Genomic DNA, 7,572 nt, shown 5'->3' with positions numbered 1-7,572 from the left:
TGTATGTATGCCCATGGATAGGGTCGTGGGCAAAGGGTTAGACCCATTTACTTATCGAGCATGGGTCTGATAGAGGCCGACTCGGTGAAACCCGACCCAACTGTCAGGTTGAGTCACTGATGTTGAAGGCTTCAACTAACACACCTAAAAAATCAATGAAGCTGAATTCGCTCATGATTGGAGAAGAGAGTGTTTTTTAGGCTAAGAGAGATGAACGACTCGCATGTGACAGGCGGCCAGAGGCCCAAAAGAAGTATCCGGGACACCGAGTAAACGGAAGCTAGTCTAACAAATCAAGAAATAAAATTATGACTTGGTTGCCATATATAATAGAAAGAGGAAAAATAGTAGGCGGTTGCATCTGATTTTCTTATCTCTACTACTTAAACTTTGTTATCCTGTTATAACGCACGGACATTGTTCTAGTATACAAAGCGACGTCAATTGCGCTCTCTCTCATGATTTCTCTCTGTTCTGTTTAGAAAAAAGAGATCCAAACCTCTTTTTCAAATACTGCAAGAAAATCATGGTTCCTGAGATAGCATAATATAATTTACAAAACTTTAGTTTTTGTTTCATCTAAACGCCTTAAACTATTTAATACCATTTTTTTGAGAAACCACAGTACTTCCAAAAAAAGTGCAAAAATACTTTGCATCCAAACACACCCTGAGTGATATATATGCTGGCCGTGCGTTACCGCTGCTAGCATCGCTACACGCACTTCTTGCAAAAAAAAAGCATCCCTACGCGCACAAATCAAATACTCCTTCTGTCTCTATCAATTTCTTTTAAGTTTGTTGATTAAAGTTATACAAAAATATTAACGTACAGAATACGAAATAAATATCCTTCGGAAATATATTTCGGAAATTTGGGCTGATTCATGGGACCCAGCCGTCAGCGCCTCTAAGCAGGAACCGATCCCCCAATCTCCTCCTTCCCGGACCTGCCATGGCGGAGATCGACTGGCGACCAACCGTCGGCGACCCCCTGCCCTGTCTCCGACCGGCCGCCGCGCCCTCCTACAGCGGGCGTGTAGCCTCCTCGTCTCTGCTCGTAGTTGTTGGTCGTCGGCCGTGGACGTGTAGCCCAGCGACTGGTTTGGATCCGAGTACCCCGGCGCCTTTCCGATGAGCCGCCTAGGAAGACCATTGAACTATTTTGAATTCGTTACGCTCTGCTTCTTGTTGAAATTAGTAGTACGTACGTATGTATTTAGTCTTTGTTTTTAGATCAACACATGCTCTCCGCCATTGTGATGAATCACTTCACGTCTGGCTAAAGCGATTGTGTTCAAGACAGAAAAAACACTTGCACCACCAGCATAGGAAAACAGGGGCTTGACATCAAGGAGTTCTTCACCGCTCCAAGTGCATCCCCAGCCTTCTCTCTGTTCTTGAGAAGCTTTTGTAAAGCGATTGTGTTCAAGATAGAAAAACATTTGAACCACCAGCAGGGGAAAATTCTGAATATTTTGTGCTTCATGACGGGCAGCCCAGAACTTGGCTCAGTCATCACTCTGGGTTTGCAAAGTCATTTTCCTGCTTAGAAATGTACACTGTCCGGTGGAAGGGCGTCCAGTCCAGGGATATAAAGTTCAGAACAGTTAAGTCTTGGTTCCACAGCAGCTCTTCGTTTTTTCTGCTCCTTCTGGATTAGTACAGGTTAAGGGATGACCATTTCCAAATTTCTTCCAAGCCAGAAAAGATAAGACGCACACTTCTGCACACATGTCTCTTTTGGTTTATGCAGCCTCATGTTCAACTCTTTGATCAAAGAAAATAATAACACGGCTTCAATGGAGAATAAGATGAAGAGTCATAGTGTCCTTGGGCGAGTCCTCTGAGAAGTTTCAGATATATATAGCTTCACCCAGCTTTGGCAATTGACCCTTAATTTGCGGTACAGCATTCCTCAAGAGGCAGTAAGCGAGGAGGCTCTCAAAAACACACACACACACATGGAGGTAATATTTTCTGCTGCTATGGGTGAGCTTGTCAGTAGATCCATATCTTTCCTGGTGGACAGATACTTGAAGCAGCGGACGGCCGCGACAACTGAGGAGGAGAGGCTGCACAGCCTGCAACGGCTCCTACTGCGGCTTCATGTCGTCGTCGAGGAGGCAGATGACCGGCTCATCACAAACCAGGCCATGCTGCAGCAACTCAGCATACTGAAAAAGGAGATGTACAGAGGATATTACACCCTCGAAATCTTCCTTTGCCGAGCCCATGGAGAAGGAAGGGCAAAAGATCATGAAGTCAACTACTCTTTTGCACCATCTATATTCAACCCTGCAAAGCGTGTATGTTTCTGCAGTGGCAACAGGGAAGGTCCGCACAAACTGAGCTGCTGGAGGCTGGAGCAAGTTCTTGGCAGCATAAGGAACAACATTGAAGATGTGGGTGAGTTCATCATGTTTCTAAACATATGCCCGCGTTTAACCCGCCAACCGTACAACATGTATCTACTTCTTAACAAGTGCGTGTTCGGACGCCAAATGGAGATGGAACACATTATGAACTTCCTGTTGCAAGCGGAAACTGCTCCCAGTGCCGCTACTAATCCTGCTGTCCTGCCGATCATCGGTCCTGGGAAAGTTGGAAAGAGTACCCTGGTCGAGCATGTGTGTGACAATGAAAGGGTGCACAACCACTTCTTTCAGATTTTGTGTTTCAGTGGGGATGATCTAAAAGATGCAAGTCTAGAGACCCTAAGAGATGGCGGTAGAATCAAGCATCGAAACCGTGGCATGGGCGGTGCAAGGACACTGATCATTATTGAGCTATTTCTGGACATCGACAAGTCCGAATGAAAAAGGTTGTATTCATCTGCAAGAAGCTGCATCGGAAACGGCAGTAAGATCATAATCACGAGCCGGTCCGACAAGATCTCAAACTTTGGAACCACAGAACCCCTCAGATTACAGTTCTTTACTCAAGAAGCATACTGGTACTTCTTCAAGGTGCGTACGTTTGGGAGCACGAGCACGGAGGACCACCCGAAGCTCGCAGCAATGGCCATGGAAATGGCCAGGCTGGCGAATGGGTGCTTCATAACTGCGACCATCTTCAGTGTACTATTGAAAGCAAATTTTGACCACCGTTTCTGGAGCATGGCCCTTGCAACCGTCAGGAATTTTATCGAGACGAACATGTCAGTGTATGGCGAGAGTTTCGCTGACCCCTGGCAGATGGCGGAGCCAGTATATGTCAGGAGAGCAAAGAAAACTTCGTCTAAATGGTTAGTGATTTTTGGTGACTACCAGACATGTGCTGCTGAAACTGAAGCTGAAGATCACGAGATGGTTAGCGTACAAGACCTTTTCCTTGGAAGCGTGAGGCCCCGAGGAAAATTCAAGGTCCATGCATGGACATCTCACCTGGAGCCTCACTACAATTACATATTTCACTGTGAGATTCAAAGACCACAGCGTCTGGTCGCCAGAAACAAGCGCTGTCGCCGAGCCGTCGCTCCGACCGGCCACCGCGTCGCAGAGCCAGCTGCCCGTCTTTTGGTCGTGTACCACCCCCGTTGCTGCTCGCGGCTGTGGTTGGTCGCCGACGGCGGTCGCCGTGGGCGTGCAGCGCAGGGGTTGGACGGGAGAGAAGCGACCAGGCCGGCTCCAAGTACCTCGCCGCCTTCGAATACCATGCCGCGGTGCTTCAGTGAGTTTCCCACAATCCAGTACTATCTGAATTTGCTATGATCTGCTTCTTGTTGAAAGTAGTACTAGTAATTTTGTTAGCCTTTGTGTTTAGATCAACAGGCTCTCTCTGCCCTGTTCCATCTTCACTCAAATAAAACAAGTCGTCACAGCAGTTTTAGCCCAATTAAATCTGTCTGAACATACAAGAGCAGTGTCGGTGTGGCATGCATCAAAAAATACTGCAGCATATCTTGCCAGCCGCAGCTTAGGATATAAAACAGGTGATCCAGCATAATTTGGCTGAACACATGAACCAGCATAGGAGAAAACAGGGTATTGTGCCAGACGGCAACTTAGTTCTTCAGCAGCTGTGGCCGCTGGGACTGCCGTCGCTTTTCTCTCCGTCAGCAGCAAGAAAGCATTGTTCCATCGACACGTCCACCTCTCGGGGCATAAAGGCAAACCATCTCTTCAGCGGTCGCAACAGCCGCGTTAGTTCTTGTATTAGTCGATTCTGAAGCAGCCTCAGTAAAGTGGTTAATGTTGGAACACTAGAGAGTCCAACTGAAGAAGCAAGCAGTTTGCTGACCCTTGGCAGGCCGTGAAACACCGTTATCTGTCAAGACTGCAAACAGGAGAAAATTCTGAATATTTTGTGCTTCATAATTGCAGGGTCACTTTCATGCTTAGAAATGTTTGCCAGGCAGGAAAGGGATGTAGACTGTCCGGCGGAAGGTTGAGTAGCACCTGCAAAAAACGAAGGGCGTTAAGCGGTCGAAAATTCAGAACAGTTAAGTCTTGGTTACACACCGGCTCCTCGTTTTTTTCTGCTCCTTCTAGACTAGTAGATGTCACGAGATGACCATTTCCAAATTTCTTCTAAGTCAAAAAAGATAAGACACAACTTCTGCACACATGTCTCTTTCGGTTTATACAACCTCATATTCAACTCTTTGATCAAAGAAAAGAACAACATGGCTTCAACTGGAGAAGTAAGATGAAGACTCAGTGTCCTTGGGTGAGTCCTCTGAGAAGTTTCAGATATATATATATATATATATAGCTTCACCCAGCTTTAGCAATTGATCCATTGCAGTCCTGTATTCCTCAAGAGGCACAAAGGCCAGGGGGTTCTCAAACACACATACATGGAGGTAATATTTTCTGCTGCTATGGGTGAGCTTGCCAGTAGATCCATATCTTTCCTGGTGGACAGATACCTGAAGCAGCGGTCAGCGGAGGCAACCGAGGAGGAGAGGCTGCACAGCCTGCAACGGCTGCTACTGCGGCTTCATGTCGTCGTCGAGGAGGCAGATGACCGGCTCATTACAAACCAGGCCATGCTGCATCAACTCAGCATACTGAGACAGGAGTACAGGGGGTATTACACCCTCGATATGTTCAGTTGCCGAGCACATGAAGATGACAGGACAAAAGATTACTCTTTTGCCCCATCTAAGTTCAACCCTGCAAAGCGTGTATGTTTCTACAGTGGCAACAGTGAAGGTGCAGCACAGGCTGAGCTGCTGGAGCAAGTTATTTGCAGCTTGCGGAACACCATTGAAGATGTGAGTGAGTTCGTCATGTTTCTAAACAGCTACCCATGTCTGCACCTTCAACCGTACAACATGTATCTGCTGCTGGACAAATGCATGTTCGGACGCCAAATGGAGATGGAACTTGTGATGAACTTCCTGTTGCAAGCAGAGACTGCTCCTGGCACTGCTGATCATCTGGCTGTCTTGCCAATCATTGGTCCCAGGAAAGTTGGAAAGAGCACCCTGGTCGAGCATGTATGCAACGATGAAAGGGTCCGCAACCACTTCTCTCAAATTTTGTTTTTGAATGGAGATGATCTTAAAGATGCAAGTGTAGAGACCCTAAGAGATGGAGATAGAATCAAGCATAAAAACCGTGTGGTCGGTGGTGGAAGGACATTGATCATCATTGAGCTACTTCTGGATATTGAGGAGCCTGTATGGAAGAGGTTGTATTCAGCTGCGAAAAGTCGCATCATGAGTGGAAGTAAGATGATAATTGTGAGCCGCTCTGACAAGATCGCAAGCTTTGGAACCACAGAACCCCTCAGATTACAGTTCTTGACTCATGAAGCATACTGGTACTTCTTCAAGGTGCGTTCCTTTGGGAGCACGAGAGCAGAGGACCACCCGAAGCTCGCATCAATGGCCATGGAGATGGCCAATTTGACGAGTGGGTGCTTCATGTCTGCAAACATCGTCAGTGGAATACTGAAACCAAATTTTAACCCCCATTTCTGGAGCATGGTGCTTGCAGTCCTCAGGAATTTGAAGAAGACAAACATGTCAGTGTATGGGGATCGTTTCACTCTTCCTTGGAAGATGGCGGAGCCAACTTATCTCAGGAGGGTGAATAAAAATTCTTCTGAATGTGTCGTGTTGTTTCTTGACTACGAGACATGTTCTGCTGAAACTGGACCTGAAGCTCTCAGGATGATGAGCGCGCAAGATCTTCTCTTTGGAAGTGTGAGGCTTCGAGGGAAATTCAAGGTCCATGCATGCATGGACATCCCACCTGCCGCCTCACTACAGCTACATCGTTCACTGTGAGGTACAGAGGCCACATCGCATGGTCACAAGTAACAAGCGTTATCAGAAGAGTAGTGGCTAATTAAATTGTCTAGTCATTTATCCAACACTCGAAGCTCATGCATGGTTCATGGTTCACAAAAACATGAAGAGAAGTAATCAGAGTAGGTACAGGTTGTGAGATAAGAGCCTGAGACTGTTCTTCTTTCTGAAATACCATTTTCTCTTCTTTTTGGACAATTCTGAAATAGTATAAATTTTACAGTTATTTTTTATATCCCAACTGTAAGTAATAGGCAATTAGGCACACTGTATGGGTCAGTAGTTTGGGAAGTTTCTTTGGGTTGCTGATATTAGCCAGGTACCTCTGTCTTTTTTATCATGTGTACTGACCAGTGAGAAGCCATGCAAGTTTCTTTGACTGTTTCCATTTGTCCACCTAATCTTTTCCTATTTCCATGAGACCACAGGACGATGCAAAGATGTTCTGCTAATACTAAAGGTGATATCATGATGTCGACGGTCAATGCATTGTTTGTTTATTTTTGCTTTTGGACAAAATAGACCGCAGATTGCCACAAAGTTTGAAGTCAGGTCCGCATCCACATCTGAAAAAGAAAAACGAAACCAAGAGCCATGACAACTTCAAGAGTGAGACCTTTCGGATTCTACAGTGCGTCAAGTAATTTTAGAGACGGTGACAAGTCAAACATGCATTTTTTGGAAGTAAGGAGTATTTCTGTGGGGCCCAACTTTCAGCGCCTGCTCTCAGCGGTAAGAACCGATCCCCAATCTAGTTCTTTCGTTCTCAGGAAGACGTGTTTCTTCCTCCAACCAAGAGGCGCTCTACTGCTCTTGCTTGAGGCTGCAGCCATGTGCTCTGCGGAGCCTGTGGGCGGCCGATGGCAGTCGTTGTAGCAGTGCTCCTGCTACGACGTAGTGTTGCCTGTGAGACTCCATGGCTGGCTGTGGTCCGTGCGGGGCAGCGCCGCTGCGGGCTTCCTCCGGCCTCCGTCGCCGTCGGCAGTCACCGCTTCAGTCCGCCAGCCGAGAGGCTAGAAGGGGAAGCCACCCAATGTCCAATCCATCCAGTACTGCATCCATCTACAAATTACCAAGGTAAATTTCCTCTGTCTTTTAAACAAATCCGAAGCTTTTTTGATAAATTTCCACTGCTAGAAGCCACTGATCTGCCACGGATTGATTGCTACTTTGTTGATTTGTTCTTGTATAAATTGTAATTGTTTGTACAATTGTCCATCAGTTCATACCACTGATTGCTACATTGTTTGTCCATTCAGTCCATGCCACATTGCAACTGCCACTTATTTCTACTTTGTTTGTGTGATGTAA

The 7,572-nt window shown here is 46.4% G+C and overlaps 2 pseudogenes; both read left to right on the top strand.

The window, feature by feature from the left end:
* Positions 1-1,948: 1,948 nt before the first annotated feature.
* LOC123191308 (uncharacterized) lies at positions 1,949-3,712 on the top strand (annotated as a pseudogene).
* A 1,088-nt stretch (positions 3,713-4,800) lies between these two features.
* LOC123184242 (disease resistance protein RGA2-like) lies at positions 4,801-6,672 on the top strand (annotated as a pseudogene).
* The last annotated feature ends 900 nt before the right edge of the window (positions 6,673-7,572 follow it).

The sequence above is a fragment of the Triticum aestivum genome, chromosome 2A, assembly GCF_018294505.1.
Source record: "Triticum aestivum cultivar Chinese Spring chromosome 2A, IWGSC CS RefSeq v2.1, whole genome shotgun sequence".
Lineage (NCBI taxonomy): Eukaryota > Viridiplantae > Streptophyta > Magnoliopsida > Poales > Poaceae > Triticum > Triticum aestivum.
The sequence above is the reverse complement of the archived record's forward strand: the minus strand, read 5'-3'. Positions and strand labels throughout refer to the sequence as shown.